The sequence below is a fragment of the Pinus tabuliformis genome, chromosome 4_1 (assembly GCF_031772625.1).
Source record: "Pinus tabuliformis cultivar Carrire ecotype Pingquan chromosome 4_1, CPIR1, whole genome shotgun sequence".
Lineage (NCBI taxonomy): Eukaryota > Viridiplantae > Streptophyta > Pinopsida > Pinales > Pinaceae > Pinus > Pinus tabuliformis.
The window spans coordinates 727,738,368-727,758,677 of record NC_142303.1 but is presented as its reverse complement, the minus strand read 5'-3'; positions in this window follow the sequence as shown (position 1 = coordinate 727,758,677).

Below are 20,310 nucleotides of genomic sequence, written 5' to 3'. Positions count from 1 at the left end.
GCACAGTTAAATTCCACTCAAAAAATTTCTTGGTGAAGCACACCCTTTTCCCTTCCTGCACGTTGAAGTTATTCTTCTGAATCTATGGCGATTTCCATATTTTATTCTATATTTGTGTCATGTTACAGTTTTGCTATTCATTCTGTCAGAAATTGAGACTTGTTGATCTACCGTACCCTAAAATATTATCTTTTATTTCATATGTTATTTCAGTTATGCTATGGATGGTTTGAGGGTTTTTTCGCGTGATCTTATCCAAACGCATTTCATTTCCTCAGTTAAAGACCCGACTCTCTTCCCTACCACCGATAACACAAATATCTTAGCCCAAAATGGGAGTTACCACATTTTTCTTCGAATTAGTGAATGTAAGGGGTACATGGTATACAAGTCCTATTTTATGTCATCAATTTTTCTTTCCCTTAATGGATCTTAGTTAGGAGACCCTCTTTAAGTTATTTGCAAGGATATATGGCAGTGTCTCATTTAAAATTATTCTGAATTTTTTTAAGGATTTAACTATGGCAGTGTCTGTGTAGAGTGTTAAGTTTGAACGTTACTATTAAGAATTTGGGTCGTTTGAGTCCATTAATAATTTTGTACATTCAAAGAGTATGTGGTTATGTGACCCTGGCACGGGTTTATTTGTACCGACTTGTACTAAATTATTTGTTTTATGTGTCACATGACTTCTGGGTTAAACCCTGTTGTCATCTTAGGAAAAAAATTCTTTTTTTTTTTTTAATAATCCCACTATCGTATCACTTATGCAGAATATATAATTTCTCTAGTACCTTCTTAGTAATTCTTATTGCCTTCCTTGTCATTTTCCACAGGTGTAAGATTTTTTCAGATTTCAACTGCCACCGAATAGAGCGACACATGTTTTATGTTCCCCTTCAAAATTAAAGTAATTAATTCTACTTTTGTGTGCATTCTCTGGATGGGCTTGAAATATCGCACTTACTCATCAATTTAATGGTTCCTACACATTGATTATATTATAGGTTCCAAACGATAGTAAGCACGAAAATGGAAGAATTTAAGTTTGTACATAATAATTTTCTTATGTTATTTTCTCATAAAACTTCATATTCCTACTATGCGCTCAATTGTATAATACAATATATAGGCAATGTGTTTTTAGTGTCTCATTGAGAAAATTTGAATTTATATGATGTAACTTCTTTGTTGGTCTTTTGTTTTATTACAATCACATTACTTAGTTAATATAGAGGGTTTAATTATGTGTCCCTTGTTTGATGTTGTGAAGGCACGTTGCGTTGATGATAAAATGTCCACAATTGTGTTCTAGATCTATCATAATTTTTGGGTTATAATTAAAACCATACTTTCCACTAGATTATAATTATATCAACATATACATTTGGTATGTTTCTAATCTCTTCTACTGTCGATATTGCCACTAATGTCTGTCGTTCTTGTGTTTTGTATTTTTCCTCTTAGATACGACTAAATTTTTTTTTTATATTAAGGTGACTATCATCATATAGTTGGTTTCTTAATTTTAAAGAAAAATAACTAAAGATAGGAATTCTAGGCTTGTATAGGACTATGTGTCATATGGTTGTGCATATAGTTGTTTGAATTATGCATTCTACCACCATACAAAGATTGTTATTTTGTACTGTATAAATTCATATTATAGTGTCCTCTCTTTCATATTTGTTTCTCATGTGTTTTCTGGGGCTACCTGAACTTCCCTTCACATGGCATGCCTCAATGTTTATGCATTGTTTCTTCCTTATAGTCTAGTTCAAACTTTTGTTCTTTTGTAGCTCTGAAATGGGTAATTTCTATATGCTTTCATTGAGGTACTAGACTAGTAAATTATGCTAAAATCACTTATACACAACTACTACAGTCAATTAAAAAAATGGTTCATTTTGTTTTACCCTTTGGCTTCTTAGTTTGTTCTACATATCACCATTTCATATATTGCTTACATATATTCCACTAGTTTTTTCTGCAAACTCTAACCCATCTACTATGCATTATTTCTATATTAATAGCTATCTAATCAATGTCTAGAGGATTCTTTAATATGTGTGTGTGTGTGCGTGTGTGTGTAAACATTTAACCATCATAGGAACACAATCCTATATTGATATACCACTACAAGGCTTTTGTTCTCATTATAATGTTAAATAAAAATCTTTCATTTTTTTTAATCTAGCAGCAGTGAATATAAAGGCCAATAAATAAATAAAGCCATACTAACAATTAAATTTCGTCATGCAACAGGTAAACACGCTAGACTTATATCTAAACTCATGATAGGAAAATTACTCAGGGTTAGAGCAAGTTCCTCCCGACCTTGAACTAACTCCATCAGTTCCCCCTGAGCTAAGGATGGCTTACCACTGTAATCAACAACCTAATTGATTCTTGAATGGCATGTTTTAATAAGTTTTTCCTTCCCCAACAGATTTGGGCAGCGTCCCTCTTTTGGTTTTTCTAACTCATTTACCTAGGCCTGTTTGTTTTTTCTTTTTTTTTTCTTTTTCTAAAAGGGTTATTCCCTTTTTCTTTAAAGCCCTCCTTTCTCTCCCATAATGCTTTGCTTTACCAAACTTAGTATCTTTCTCCAACTAAGTGCTAAATACAATATTTCTCTCCCATCATATTAAATCATTTATATTTCCTCCTAAGGATTTTTAGGAGATATTTATTGGAATACTTATTTTATTTTAACCATTAACAACTATTTCCACTTGGAAAGAATCTTCTAACTCTGGTTCTCCCTCCTTCATTAATTTCCAATGTTATTATTTATTAAATATTAATTAATTAATTACATCACACTAGTTTTATTGATTACATTTTTCACAAATATACTATGGATTCCAAGCCCTCCTATCTAAAACCAGTTCCTATCTAAGTATAAAAAATCTTTAACATAGAAAATGAAGGGGTGTTATAGAAGAAAAAAATTCGAAATAGACTAGTTCTCTAATTCAATAGAATTCATCAAATTAGTAAGATTTTTTTTTTTATATACCAGTTGTTGAGTATCCCTAAAAGTAATTTCTCACATAGTGTAGTGCCAAAAAAACTCTGCCAAAATATGTTACATGTCTTTTTGGAACTTATGTTTCTCCAAAGCATTAAAAAAATTACTACAATTGCAAACCTTGACATGTATAATCCAAAGCCTTAAATATAGTAGAAATCACATTTTTTGGGCATCTCAGATCAAATCCATTGACTTTGTTGATCGATAATTAAGAATTACGATGACACTAGGATAGATAATAAACGAATGAAAAATAATTATCTATAAACACAAAGGAACCAATTATTGATTTGAAGAAGGGAGTTGAGTGGAAAGAAGAACTGGGTGGAGAATACATTTTACTTATTAGCTTGCACAAACATGTCACCTATTAATGGATGGTAAGAATTACTATGTTATTCTTAAAACATTTTTCAAATTTTTGGTGGGCTAGACCATGAAATATGGGAACCTAAACTTGTATTGTATATCCTTGTAGGTAACAACTTATATGATCAAAAGAAAATGAAATAAATTTAAATAAATATGTTAGAGAAGTTTAAATAGCTAACAAGAATAATACCCTTGATTAAAATAACTTTATAATAAAGAAAAATACTCAAAATCACTTAATTAAATTGTTTTTATTAAAATATACAATTTAATACAACATGTACAAACCAAATATCAAAAGATAAATGGTATTTAAAATGACATATACAAATGTTGTCAAAATCGTAAAGAAGAAAATACAAAGTATAACACGTGATAATAAAAACATATGATAATTATTTATTGAGTTCATTTAAAGAAATTTTTAGACATCTTGAGACAATATCGACAGATATCATAATCTATAACAAATAATTCTTTACAAATGATAGTGTTTAATGACTGCGGGAGTCAAATGAAAGCAGTAAGGAACCAAAACAAAGCCCAGGCATCACTGCAACAGGTTCGAGTAGAAACCTTCTGGATTTTGGTATGACTACCGCAATATTATCAATAACCAACAAAGATAAAGAAGCAATAGCACAGAAAACTCTCAACAACTAAAATACAATATAATACCTTAACAATAAGAGAATAACTTAATAACCTCATTCATTTCTAATTTTTAATACAACACTTATTTCACTATATGTATTCAACTCATTATGTCTAAATAAATAAAAAATGAATCGTCTGAAAACCAAAGAAAAACACTAGATCATACCATTCTCTTTGTGAAAGGTTTTGTCCCTTTCTCCTTTTGTAAGTTGAAATATATAGGTGAATAGTTGTTGAAATTATTTCCAAAAAGTCATTCTCCTTTTTATGATTTTAATGCTCAACTTTGTCACTGAACTTTTTCCAAAAGTTATCACAAGGCTAAAAGAAAAACAAAAAATAAATAAGAATGGAAATTTCTAAAAAGTAGACAGATGGTGACATGACTTACTAGGAAGGGAGGATTCAATTTCTTTTAATGCATAATTAATTTAAATTTTAAAATTTATTTAAAAATAACTAGCATCCATATAGTAGGATTTTATCGCAATTTTATAAACATGACAACAATTTGTGTGTCTTTTTTCTTTATATATATATATATATATATATATTTCTTAATTTCTTTGGGAAACAATTGATTACATTATGACAAAATTGCAAAACTGAGAGAATGTTTAAAAAACATTTTTTGAGAAAGCTAAATAACATTTATGTATTATGTGGTACCTTATGTGATTATCATTTAATTGAAGTAGATGGGTATGTATTATGATATTGTAAAACTATAATGAGTTGCATGTATGTACTACAGTTATATGCATATTTTCATATCTTTTTTTAGGTAGTATTTGACTCTATCCATTTTAATCTTACATATATGAAGCCTTTTTAAAAGAAAATCTTAAATGAAAAACTTATGGAAGAGTTTGCCTTTCAAGATATTTTGTATTTTTCAAACCTTCATAGGTTTTCAGTTGAGGTGGACCTAGGCTCGCTTGCATAGTTTTTTTTAAAGTTTAAATAGGTAATGTATTTATAAAAAATTATGTATAATTTTTTTTTTTATGCTATTTTTTTTTTGTTTTTTTATGCATTTGAGGCCAATTTATTATAAAGTATCTTCTTATGAAAATAAAATTGTATACATCTTGTTTTGCAAAAAAGAGTAGTGAGAAAATCAAGTATTCTGAAATTTGGCTTTTGGGAAAAAAAATGAAATTGACAACTTGTGAAAGTCACTAAATCATATAATAAATGTATGCATTAGAAGTGTTCTATGACAATTTATTCTATAAAGATGTTTGTGTGAGGAATAATACATTAAAAAAATGTACAATGATATTTGTAGAAATTGATGACTGACTCAACAAATAGCAGAAATATTTGTAGAAATTGATGACTGACTCAACAAATAGCAGAAATTTGTTGTAGAAATGTTCGTTAGCAAATTTTAGATGTACTGAGGAAGTGAAGATAAGTGTAGAAATTTATAGAAACCGAAAAATGTGCATTGTAAAGGTTTATACCTAGGTTTATTTTCATGTGCATCCATTCACAAACAAGATTTTCGAGTTTAAAATATATATCTTTTATATCTATCACTGTCTTAATTTTTTTTGAATATTATAAATTTACTGAAGTTCTTAATGTTTTTATTAAAAATATAATCTACATATTTCCAATATATGTTTTCTTTTCCAATTTGAAAACATAAAGTTAAAATACACAATTTTGAAATGTGAAAAACTCATATTATAATTATAATGATGTGAAGAAATATATTCATTACTTAATTAATTAATATAAATATAAACTTACTTTATGTTCAACTTATGACTTTTGTTGCCAACAAGATGTTGGCATTAATGCCAGTCCTAGAGCCAATTGAGTTTCCATTGACGTCAATACTGGTGATGTAGGAGATTGATAACCAACCAACGGATGCCTTAGGGGGGAGATAGGGTTTTGCATGGTTTGAGTTGATCTAATGTTACTTGATGCATGGAAGAAGAAAACTTATTTCAAGTTAATTTGTTGACCAAAATAATGTTATATTAATAACTATTTTCCACCCAATGTACCATTATGCATTTAAACAATGGTATGGGGAGAAAGGGGAATCCAAGTGAAGTGATAAAATACAAAATTAAATCTGGAAGTGCCCGGGTCTAATAATTTACCAATTATTTGTGTTTATTTAGTTGGAAAAGTATTTAATTTGGATAGATATGTTATGGATTTAACCATGGTGCAATGAACAATTTGACTAGGCCTAAGTATCATCAAAATTTACCATAGTGAATGCCCTTGGTATATCTTCTTAGCTTTATTTGGTCTAAATGAATAAATGGCTATATAAATGAAAACCAAGATACATTTGAAGAATCAATTATCTTTGATAGTGGGTGTCATATACATATCTCGTTTGAATGTATGAAATCGACTCAGAAGCATGTGATTGGGTCTCTTCTACGTTAATTTTTTATTGTTGTCCTTGTTTTGCTACTTGTGTAAGGATATTACTTAATAACACATGGTATTCAAAGGTGAATTAAATCAATCAAATAATGTTTGATAGTCTATGTTTAATATTAATTGTTGAAGGTCAATTAATTTTTTTTTGTGATCTATGTTGTTTTATATAAACCATGGTGGGATGGAGGAGCACATAGTTTTAATGATGGTATGGTGTTTGTAAGAATGTGGTCATATTTGGTTTTGAATAGTTTTTTATGAGATGGTCTTTGGAAGATCAGAGATTCTGATTGGACATGGTTTTGTAATGAGTGGTTTAATTGTGGGAAGAGTTTTGATGGATAATCTATTACTTCAGAGTTGGATTGGAAAGATTAATTTCCTTATGGTACAGTACTTTATGCACATGGTTTTTATAAACCATGTGTTTATTTTATGAATGGTTTAATGGATGATTTATTACTTCATAGTTGGATTGGAAATATTAATTTCCTTATGGGACACTGCTTTATGCTTGTGGTTTCTATAAACCATTTATTGATTTTACGAATGTTTTCATGGATGATTCATTAATTTATAGATGGATTGGAAATATTGGTTTATCTATTGTACATTTCTTCATGAATGTGGTTTCTCTAAACCATGTGTTTACAAATGGTTTCTAGCATGATTTATTACTTCATAGATAGATAAAAAAAAATAATTCGCTTATTGTACATTGCTTCATGCAAGTGGTTTCTATAAATCATGTGATGAGCTTTGTCAATGATTTCATGGACGATATACAACATGACATAAGATTGGAAATGCATGGTAGTGGGTTTGGTTTTGGTTTGAGGAAATAATTAATGGGAGGCATGGTTTGGAAAGCCATGAATTTCTTGGAATGTGTTGTCAATGGTTCAACACCCTCCAAAAATTTCAATGCATTCAAATTTTGGAGCCTAGCTCACAGTCATATTAAGTGTCCCCTTGGTCGCTAAGTGTCGTTTCAAGTCACTCTATATGTTTCAAATGTTTTTGGTTATCCTTAATTATTGTTGCATTGATTTTAACATATCTAGTACATTTCGTGATCATGACATCTTTGTTTATTGTAAAACGACACTTTTTGGTTGCATTCGCACACACTTTGTCCATTGTGCTTGGGGAATATATGTAAACTAACATTTTGATGTATATTTATTATTCTTTAATCATGGCCAAGTTATATTTATGAGTTGGTATGTGCCACACATGATGTCTAAACTCATTATGCTCTTCCCTTGTTCCATCATCTAGACTTCGGTAGTTTTTGATTATTTAAGTGAACCGATGAAGGTAAGGAGCACATAAACACACTCTTAAACCTTGAGCAAGAATCCTTGATTGTTCAAAAGTGCACCCCATGCCCTCATAGAGTGCATATCACACTCTTAAGAAAATTTCCCCTTGTTATGAATTGCTCCCTAAAGAATCAAGTCTTCCTTTGAGTGCACTCCTTTGACTTGAAGGATTGCGCCCTCCTTGAGTACATGAGAATTCCTTGAAGACCCCAATCATAACTCCTTTAGCCTTCAGAAATGTACCCTATGCACTCCTTGGCCTCGTTGAGCACATGAGTGCACACTGAATCCTTGAAGCCTTACCTTTCATCCTTCGAAACAATGCCCTATGCCCTCTTTATCCCTCTTGAGTGCATGAGCACAAGATGAAGCTCTGAGGCCTTCTACTTCAACCTTCATCTTTTCACCCTGCCCTTGTGGCTTACTTTTCTCCTTTGATCATATAATTCCATTAGGAAGCCTGAGGCCTCATCCTTCATCTTTCAAACATGCACCTTGTGCCCTCCCTTGAGTTTCTCTCTTTCCTTTCGAGTGCATGAGTGCATACTGAAGTCCCGAAGCTTCCTTTATTAAACCCTTCAACATTTTAAAGTGCGCTCTTATGCCCAGAATTTCTCCTTGATCCTCTGAAATGCATTATCAATTCGTGAACAAGAAATCAGCATGAAATATGGTAGAATAGGACATTTTTTAGGTTGATGTTTATTGTCCATAGGTGATTATAGTTACAACTATTTCATGGAAAACATGCCAAGGATGAAAGAATAAGATCAAGCAATGAAGGTAGTGAAAGGAAGCCTTTAGGAACATGGAACATATTGAAGTCTTGATGATCAATGCACCCAAAAACTCCATAAGATAAAATACTCTTTGGAGGCTGAAGACATCAATGATCGGAAGCTGCATACAAGAGAAAATAAATGAGTGGAAACCATGTAAACCATCAGATAATGTCCATGTCATCAGTCACTACAAGCCCAAGTCATAAATGATAGTGACTTGTCATGTCCTCATCACATGATGATGTGGAAGTTATGATGTAATCATGTCATTATTATAGAGAGAAAGAAGTGGAAGTCCAAGAGTCACGTATGGACAAAAGAGACATGTATAAAATTCCAAAAGACATGCAATAACAAGAGTCATATGTAATTCCAAATGTCATTTAGAAGTCCAAAGGTTCTAGAAGTCCAAACATCATTAGAATATTGAAATTGAAGAGTGATTAAGATATGAAAGGGCATGCCTCAAGTTTTAATATAATCCTCATTACGGATGAAAAAGGATTTTAACCTTGTCTTCTTTCATAGGAATTAGAGAGAGACAGATAGTACTTTTAGGGAGAAAGTAGTGGCTCTAACGCTCCACTATTGAAGCTAGTGATGTTCATTGTACTTATGTATCTTGAAAATTGTACTTAATACGTGAAGTCTTTAAGCCATCATATTTTCAAGAATTAGTCATGGATGTTTTAAGACTAGTATTCTAGTGTTTATGGTAAGGGAAAAATTGAAGGATATAAATTCATCTAAAAGTTTAGAGACTTTGGTGAATCTTACTAGTCACTAATATGCAAACTACCAAGTGTTTCCTGATAGGCTTGGAAAATAATTAAAATTTCTAATCATTTTATATATACCTTCTATACAATTTGGTGATTTTTAAGTTAAAGTGATTTCATACCATAAATTTGGGTGAATCATTTAAAAAAAAAAAATGGAAATTAGAGATTTTTTTTAAACATCGAAAATTAGCCCACTTGCAAATATTAGCCCCTAAAATTTTCCCTATTTATAGTTTAGTTTTTCTCTCACATATACTAAAGTAATTGAACTATTTCAGTGGATCTGGTACTTAACTTATTGGTAGCGTGTTGTAATTATTTAACAATCATGGCATCTATGTGAATTATTTCACTTGATGTTGAATGATTCTTTCTTCTTATGTGTGTGTCGATATTGTATTACTAATATTACTTATGTTTTAGAGAATCACTCTCTCTCCCTCGCAGTGAAATAATCTTGATACATCGACCATTGAAAATTTCACTAGGGACACTATCTTAATCATTAACAAACACATGTACCCTTCTATCACATGCTAACTACTTAAGCCAAGGAAAATATTTATTTAAATGGAAGTTGGGTCGTATTCTAGATGGGACTCGTGCACCAAACAGTGTTAGGTCTAATCGGGACCTCATATCGAGGAGATCCCCTGTATGTCAAAAGTATAAAAACCATAAACATTTTGGAACTACAAGGATGGAAACCAATTTTTTATGGTTTATAACTCTATATGTCCGAATGATTCATCTTCTAGTGAAGCCAAAAATATTATTCCCACCATCCCAACATCTATTGTTGAAGTAGGAGGTTATTCTCAACCATGTCTAGAGTTTGCCTACAAGGTCACTTAGAAACAACTCGAGGCACTTCATCCTATTACCCATCCGTTTGTGAAAGCTATCAATTTACTCCCAATTTCCCATAATTGTCCTCACCATGCCAAGAAGAAAGAAACAACTTGTGCTGATGTGCTAGTTGCATCAATGGAGGATTTTGTTTTCACCACCCTTAAGTAGTTAGTAGAGTCTTTAGAAGAGAGAATTCATCAAGAGTCACTTCCACCGACACACGAAGAGTATGATAAATCCATTTTCCTTTGGGAAGGAGAATAGATGGAATCTCATTTAGAGTTCAAAAAATTACTTAACAACGAAGGAGAATGCTCATCGGATTTAGAAAGGGAGGAGGATCAAAGAGATGAAGACATCGTTGATCTGGACATGGATTGGATGCCCCAAGGGCCACTTACTCTTTTGGTAACCTTCATAGAATGCCTAGAAATTAAAAAAAATAGTTATTTAAGTTTGATCCAGATAAAAAAACTAAGGCAGAAGGTCATATCGATAATTTTTACATTCATCTAGGGATGTTAGGGGTATGGTATGATGATGTTTCTTGTAGGATTTTCACTTTCACTTTAGAAGGTCTAGAAACATCATGGTACCACAAAATGCATGTTAATTCAATCCGTGTTGAGAGGTAGTTTGGAAAATTATTTTGGAGAAATTCTTCAATGACTAGACTCCTGCCATGTTATTAAAGGAGATCAAAAATATTAAGATGGGGGAAAAGGAGAAAGTTAAGGATTTGAATAAAATGTTCAATTGTATATTCAACAAGTTTCGTCCAGGCACATAGCCTCATGATTCTATCAATATTTATTATTATACAACTCCCTTACCCAATAACATTTATGATTTTGTTAAACAAGCTGGAGAAGAGACAATAGCTCTAAAATTTACATAATCGGTCACTCTATAGAAATACTTGCGCACCATTAGAGCTAGTACTGATAATTACAATTCAAAAGATTCCAGGGACACTAGAAAGAAGTCTCAGCCTTCTTCTAGTAAGGATAAAGAAAAGGATTGTGCCCATATTGAAAGTTTAACTAGTTTTTCTAAAGGAACTCACTAATGAATTCATGGAATTAAAGAGAATGCCAAGAAAGGCTTCTACTAGTAGAAAGCCCCCCAAATATCTTCCACCCAAAAGGAATAAAAACAATAATGAGCTAGCTAAATCTTCCGAGAGCACGAATGTTGTGTTGAACATCAAAACTATAGGCATGGATAATTATTTTTCCTTCCATCCGGAATGAAATTTAGAGAAAAGATGCCCACAATGGAACAAAAAAATGAATTCTCTAGGAGTGCACATTGTTAACACTTTAGTAGTAGATGAGAAGTCCCCGCAGATAGAAGAAATGAATGAAGTTGCAATGGCTGAGGAAAATACAGGAAATGGGAACTCGATTAATTCATTTTATTTCATTACTAATACTGATAAGAAGAGTGGTAAATTGAAACCACAAAGAAAATCCCCTCAACAATTCAATGGTCGCTATACTTTGCGGAGCCAAGGGACCATTTCTAAATACGAGGTGACAAGAAAGAAACTAAAGTAGAAAGTGTTAAGAATGATCTCATCACTGAACAATCCTGCTCAAAATGCATAAAGTAAGTCTAGGAATGCTACTACCTCTAAGAACACTTCAGCTAGCAGCAAAAACAAGTCCATTACTCTGGAAGTGTCAAATAGAGCTACTCCTCTAAACACTTCATTACTTCCCAATAAAAATGAAACTATTGATGATAATATCGTTGAATATTTGAAGAGAGATCGCACTAATATTTATCTTCAAGCTCACGAAGATAGCAAACCAATATTAACTAGTTGTCCAAGCCTTTTCACAACCTTCATAAAGTGACAAAGCTTCTACTTCTCAAAAGGTGTCCTGTAAGTCTTTTGGTAACCTCAAATATATAGTTAATGCTATGAGTTTAGATGCAAATAATCTTTGCCCCCCATTTTTTTTTAACCTTTGAAATTTTTAATTATAATTTCCATAACTATTTAGTCGGTTCAGGTGCATCTATGAATGTAATGAAATTGTCTATTTCTAAGAAAATAAATTTTAAATGGGATAAAGCCGATGAACAAATCATTCAGCTTGACATATCCCTTATCTAAGCTATCGGTGAACTCAACTATTTTATTATATGACTATCATCTGATCACTGAGTTAAATAATATGTAAACATTGTAATTATGTACATCCTTGAACCCTATGGTGTACTCTTGAGTAGGGACTCGTGTAGTAAATTACAAGGGTATTTTTTTACTGATTTTTCACACTTAAGATTTCCATATAAAGCTAGAAACAACCAAGTTCTATTGGAGAGTCAGACATGCATGAAATATACTGTGACACCACTTGAGGGTCTATTGTAATATGAAACAAACCCCCCATTTATATATAGTAATAGCTAATGTTAGACATATAAGTGGGGACCCTTTTTTTTAATTTTTAGTATTTAAAAAGTAAATCCTAACTCTAAGAAATTGCCTTGAAAACTCTTAGAACAACCTAAGTTTAAGATTCTCATCGCAAATCACAAATCTCAATTTTTCCATGTTATGATCATAAATACCTTAAAGAAATTGTGATATGCGATCAAACCTCTCGCTGTGACATATCGATCAAAATCCCTTAAGAAATCACAATCGCATTTCGCAGGAGTCGCAAGTACACAAGACTTGCCACTATGTCATCCATTAATGATTTCTGAAATGCGATATTGCAATATTCGCTATCACATTAACATTATAAGCGGGAAATGCTATATCACACCATTTTAAAAATTGCGATGCATGAATAAAGAAGCACACGTGGGAAATAACTGTGTTTTAGTATAATAATGAACGATTTGATACGGTAATTAATGTTTAGTTGGCTCGAGGAGAGGTAATGTTTTTCCAAGTTATGGCTAGTTAACATTGAGTATCTCATTTGAAATCATCCCACGATTCAAAGTCATTTCACAAAGCTTTCAGCCTTAATTACCCAATATTGTTTGTGTTGATATATCTCATCTATTTTAGGCAATCTACAAAAGATATTTCATTGTGGAAGGTGATGAAGAAATAGAGGAAGAAGAGCATTACAGATTATGAGCTAATAGAAATGTCTCCTATATTCTTTGATATGGTCTGTAGTGCTGATGGGGGAGCAACATCTTGGGAGATCATATATAATAGGCTTAAGGATGAGCATCCTAATATTATTGTCACAAAAGTGACGGCTGACTCAATAAGACCTTCAGGATTCCAATTCAAGGGTGTTTCCTGTTCTTTCCGTCATAGAATAGGATCAAGAGAAAAAATATTCCCATACACTGATATGATTAAGTGGGTGGTGGAAACCCTCACCATTGAAATATGCAATTTAGGAACTCGAGAATGGAACTCATGGGATCATTCAGAGCAAAAGATCTAAAGCAAACGTACCATATACATGACCCTAAGGATATATATGATATAACATATGTGGCCAACTTCACAAAGAAGAATGAAGAACCCCTCAATATCGTCTAGTGCTGGAGAGTACCGGAGAACAAGTTCAAATTTGATAAAATGCTTACGTATCATGTAGCCTCTTTGGAAAAACCATACATTTATGCAGCTACTATGTTATGTAGACTATAAAGGTTACCTAACAATGCTAGGTTTTCCATAGAATGGATTCCTCTGATTAATGCCTGTGTTAATTCCCACATTAGGATTTGGGCCACCATGCTTTCTAGTAATCTAGCCACCGTCATCACTGAATATCGACACAAGAGATCCTCCTATCTAGAGAACCTTCCTCCATTCTATTTTAATTCCTACATTATGGATACCATTTGTTTCTACACTAAATTTCCAATCATGGGTTGGAAATGGACCTTGCAGGACCCCTACACTATTCATCTCAGTCATAAGAAAATTTTGGAATCCCATTATATACCCCATTTCTATAATATATACCATGTTCTTATTTTCCATTGCATCAATTAATTTTCAATTAGAAAGCCCCCAGGTTTTCCCAAGAAACCACTACATACCTTCTGTCTGTTCGAAAATATTTTGTTGAAAAATGGTTCACCTACATTAGAGTTTTTGGTAGCATAGCAGACCCATGTGTCCTCCCTTTGTATGTCTCTAATAAATTGTGAGCAAGAGAAATAGCCCACCAAACCACGAGAAAATTCTTGACCAAAGTTTTGAAAGAAAGAAAGAAGTTATTATGCCCATCTTTTCCTATTAGGTGTGGTTACTTTTCATTAGTAAATTTTAATCATGCGATAAAGGATTTAGTAATCCTGGAAAGTCCCAGGCTCCATACTTTGCCAAAAAGGAAATTTGATCCAGACAAGATGGAATATAACCATGATTAAGCCTTATAACCATGAAGCTAAATATTTTTAAAAACCTTTTACAATCGGCTCAATCCCTCGAACAATCATTTGAATGGGAAAGGACAAATATGAGTCCTGGAGATTTTGAGAGGTTTCAGGAGTTTAGAAACAAAAGGCTCGAGGTAATCCCACTACATTTGTTGAAAATCAAGGACAATCTTACCTCCAGTGTCATTGTCAATAGCGAGGGACCTGATTCTCACATAGAGTCTCATGCAGATACAGGGAAAGAACTGAATACAAATAAAGCCCAAGACATCGAGACTACTGCAGAATCCAGTAGGAAATAAGACAAAAAGAACAGTATGAGTACCCCACCCAAAGTTATTGGTTCATAAGTAAAAAACAACAGTTTAGAGTGGGAGTGGGATCGATTCAATAAGAAACTACAAGACACTCCCAAGACAACATATGCCCAAGAGACTACAGAGTATCAAAATCCTCTGCATGTTTAGAAGAATACAGAGTCTGAATTGATGGATGAGGAAGCGACGATGTCTCAGCAGACTGAAATCATCCCCGCTTTGCCTACATCAAAAATTCTATTGAAGGTGACCGAATACCTCCTCTTGACGTGTTTTATAGCCCACTGCACAAGGTTGTAGTAACGAGACAGAGGAAAAGGAGAAGAATAGAAATACTTGAACTGCCACGTGGAAATGAGCCAATGGACATAATTTGGAAGGATGTCCCTTCCAACCCAGCTGGAAACTTGACTAGATTTTCAAAGTTTACAGGAGCATATGCAACTACTACCATTGAAACAACTACCGAAATATCTATTTTGTTGAAGGAAAAAGAAGAAAAGATTGCACAGCTCGAAATAGAGAGCAGAAGTATGAACAAGCAGGCTACTGATCAGTTGGCCCAATTGCAATAGAGCATGGAGGTGTTGGAAATAAGTGACGAAGTAGACATATCGGCCAAAAACATGCAACTCCAAGACTTGCAACAAGCCATGGAAATATATAAGGATGTTCCTACTGTCAAGGAATTCATGAAAGAGGCGCTAGAGCTTAATTCTCTCTTATTAAAATAGCAAGAACAATTTTCCCAAAATATGTCACATATCACTCCTTATCTGATCACTAGTGACCAACGAACGGATAAAGTGATTGACCAAAGAACTGAGTTTACTGATCTAAACAAAAGAATCTTAGAGTTCATAAAATGGCAAGAAACAGAAGAGGGGAGGAAAGCCAATCTTCCTAAGATTGAGGAGACACATATTGGGACGCAAGGATCAAACAAGTCGAACTAGCAGTTGCAAGAGCAGTTGGGGTCTCAAAGAATATAGTAAAGGCAGTAAACCATACATTGTTTGACACCAACTTGGTGAAAGAAGGCAACCCAAAAGAACTGCCTGAACTAAACGACTTGCATAATAGATGGAAGGAAAGAGCAGAAACTCAAAGGGAAGTAATCCCAAAATTAGCAAAGATTGATTGGGAGTCATATTGGAAATACCTTTTCAAGCCACACAGTCAAATCATGACCCTTAACTTCTCTCCCCATTGAACTCAGCGGATGCTGCCACCTCTCATAGATGATATTTTCTCAAGACAGGTTAGAACACAGTTTGGGGCACCTCCTTAAGTCAAACCAATGACTGATATAAGTGATTTGAATGATAAGTTGGCAGGAAACAAATTATCATCACAGCCTCTGCTCATCAAACCACTGTTTATTTTTAGAGTTAGTTAACTAGTTAGGACGAAGATTGTTTGAAACTCCACAAATTTTTGTATAATTTATTTTTGAACATTATTTAGAATAGTATCTATAACCTTCTTGTGCATTTAGAGAAGGGTCCATAATTTTATCAAAAACATTTGCAAAGAATGCACTATTGTAAGTTTATGAATGCTTTGGTGAAATTATGGAACATGATGATTTGTTTTAAATATCAGACTACTTTCCTTTGTTGATGAACTTTTGTATACTTGGAAGATAATTTGATTTGGAGAAAGAAGTTGATCTATGTCATTAGTCAGATGAGCAAAAGTTCACATATATGATACTTCGATCTTATATGATTAGTCCTGTTTCTCCTTAATTAGTGACAACACTTTATTTTCATGAATTGTATCTGAGATATTTTTTTCTGTTAAAGAATTAATTGCACTATTGTATGATGCCTACCTGAGATTATTTATTTTCATATATATATATATATATATATATATATATATATATATATATATATATATATATATATATAGTTTATACATTTATTTGACTAACTATTTAGTCAAAGAAATTATATTTACATGTTAACATCTATGTTTTATGCGTGATTGATCTTTATTATCACATGTCAAGCAGATATCTTTGTAGATCGCTTATTATACAAAAATACTGGGGTTTATATTAGATTTATTTAGTTAGAGATTTGCATGATAGAATAGCTCATTTAAGTTATCATTATTCTATTGCAATAACTCGTAAACCACCTACTCTCATTTTAAAACCCATACTAGGAAACCGGTCCCATTATCCCTAGTTGGAGCCATCACTTTAAATGGAAAAGGAGTTGTCTTAAGGTCTGGACCAGGTGGTTATCTAATTTGAAATGGGGCACTAAAGGCTTTTTATCAACCTACAAGAACCTCTCCCACTCCAAAGCTTAAACAATTTCCAAGATCTATGCTTATGATTGATAATTTGCGGAATTAAAAGAACTGGGAATAGGTGTATGCTTTGTTTTTCTTTAGCTATTCAAGTGCCTTAATTTCATTTTCTTATATGATATTTACACACATAACAGTAAACAATGCAGTGCATAAACAAACACATAAGACAACAAGTTTAATTAGGAGTTCACCCTTATATCTTGGGCTACGTCTCCTTGAGCTCTAATAAACTCGATTAGGCTCATTAGGATTATGTCTTGAATTCTTTTACAAGTATTTGACTATGGAGTTTACAACTAAACCAATGGACTTAGAATGTCATCTTTATCCCTGGTTGTTTCGCTCTCTGGCTCTCGACTCTTGGCTCTCGACTCTGGCTCTCGGCTTTGGCTCTTGGCTCTGGCTCTCGGCTCTGGCTCTCAGCTCTTAGCTCTGGCTCTCAGCTCTCAGCTCTCAGCTCTGGCTCTTGCCTCTTGGCTCTCTGTTCTCTTCTCACTGCCTCAGGTTATTACAATGTGTGAGCTCCTCCTGAGTCTCTACACAACAATGGGATTTATGCCTGAGATGGCTCGAACTCCTCAAGTCCATAAGAATAAAGCTTCCAGACCCCGTGGATGATTACGAAAACCTCTTTGGTTCCCAAAAACACGTTCCTCTGCGCTGGACCCTTCTGTCCATCTCTTCACCCCCTTCTGGATCTTTTCTTTATTTGATAACTTTAACCAAATTTAGTTATCATACTGACTTTTCTCTAAACTTAGCGCATTCGCTAACTTTAGCCATTTCCCCAGGCTGACCGTCAGGGGTAGCCATTTGGCTTTACGCAACTGCTGGGCATGCATATGGGCGATATAACCCCGACAGTTAGGGACATGCAGCCAGTAGGCTTTGGCGGTCGCGTTCATCCTGGACCGTCGATCTGTCTTGTAATCCAACAGTTCATGCTAAACCTGATCATCAAACAATCTGTGCAATCTCCACCGTTTGATCCACAATCTCCAATCCAACGACTGACAGCCATTTCGGATGGCCCACTTGCATGAAGATTACCCACCTGAAAAATCATTTTCTTTCTCCTACAGTGTGCTACATGTCGGTTGGTGTACGGAATTGGGTGAAGCCCTTCCAATGCCACTTAACACCTGAAGCCCGCCTGAAATACCATTTACCATGGAACTTAAAAGGTTCATTGTTTTATTCATATATCCATCGGGTCCGTTGCCTAATGAGGTTTAGAAATAAACAATGTTTAACCTCATTAATCACATTTTTCGCTTTTAACCTTGCTCCACATCTTTGATGCCGTGAGCCAATCTCTAAGTGCCACCTCATCCGCTATGCTGACATCACTAGAAACCGATGACTCTATCCCGAGTTGCCACATGTCCTGCCGATGTAGCCATTGATTCTCTGGCCCTAAGTTTGACTCTTCGATTTGTGATCATTGATCGCATCTCAACCATTGATTCCTTCTGATCTGATGGTTGATAATGCTCATCGCAATTGGCCCATCGCAAGTCTTCATGCCTTTGTTTAAGTCCTCCCTTTGGCTTTTTACGATGCGATAACAGTTGATAACTACTTCATTGTTTTTCTCCCATTGGTTGATCTTTCTGATCCAATGGCCCTTGAGCATTAACATTGCATTTCTTTGACGGGCTTACGTTTCAATGTAGTTTCCCTGTCATACTTCGATTTAAAACATTCTCAAAGACTTGGAAGGTTTATTCAAGATTCATTTTGGATCACAACTCCCCATTGGGAATCTTTTGGACCCCAAAAGACTTACATACTAATCTGAACAATGGATGAGAGTAATAAAACCCTCTTCTTTCAGCCTCTATACACTTGCCTACATGGTTAGAGCCTCTAAACCAAAAACCTTTGAACACTTTCCTTCCTGGATGTGTTGGTCCTCCAGTTAAGAACTTTCTTTCTCCTTGACTTCATGTAGAACCCTTGCTGAGAAGGTTACAGTAGGTAGTTAGAACTTCTCTTCCTGGATCATTGATCCAAGTTGCCTCAAACAAATGTGACGTTACATCTTCACAAAAATTTACATTTGTATCTATTTGACGTATTGTCAACAACAACGGAGTTATAGACAACAACTGGATGGCCTAAGCTCTTGCTTCATCAAAAGAAACAAATTTCACATCTTGTGAACACCTCCATGTCTTTACATCTGCATACAAATGATTGACTACATAACAAGCCAACAAAACATGTGTTTAAAACAATTGACCCTTCAGGTCAAGCATGTAGAAAAAGAACTTTAGGATTCTTTTTCAAAGATGAAGCACTTCATCATTATCTCCATCTTGGAGACCAAATCAACCTTTTCCAAGACAACATTAACATTACATGCATTCTTAAAACAAAGCAATCAACCCTTCAAGTTAATTACACATATATCTTCAAATACAAGGAAATCATCAACATCCCTGTGTTCATGCACATCATTCTCATGCATGCATTTCATCCTTCAACTTTCTCTTAAGTACACTATACCTTTGAAGCTGAAATGAACATAATGTTGCAGCAATAAAGTGAGCCTCCTACTCAACTTTTCCATTCACCTTCTTGGTAAAACCCTGCAACTTTCATTCCATTAACAAAGAAGTGAAAATAGATGCATTATATCAATAAACATGCAATCTTAATTGGATAAGAATTCTAACCATTTCTTACCAATCAATTTCAAAGGTGTTACCTTTGTCTGCACATCAACATCAACATGTGAATCGTCCTGAAACACATCAATCATGGCATCTTTCCTTCCATTCTTGCCATTCTTTCATTCCCCCTTCTTCAAGTTTCATGGAAGCATTATTGGATTCAAAGTCTAACACTTTTCAGCAATGTGTCCTTGCTTATGGTAGTAAGTGAAACACATGTGCATCTTCTCAACAACATGATTTGGCTTGTCTAGTGGACCTTTCACTTCTTGTTTTCTTTCCTTCAAAATTTTCCTGTATGTGGCCATTCTCTTCCAACATCTAGAAACATTATGGTTATCCAAACCACAAAAGGAACATGCAATTCTTTTCCCATGCTTAT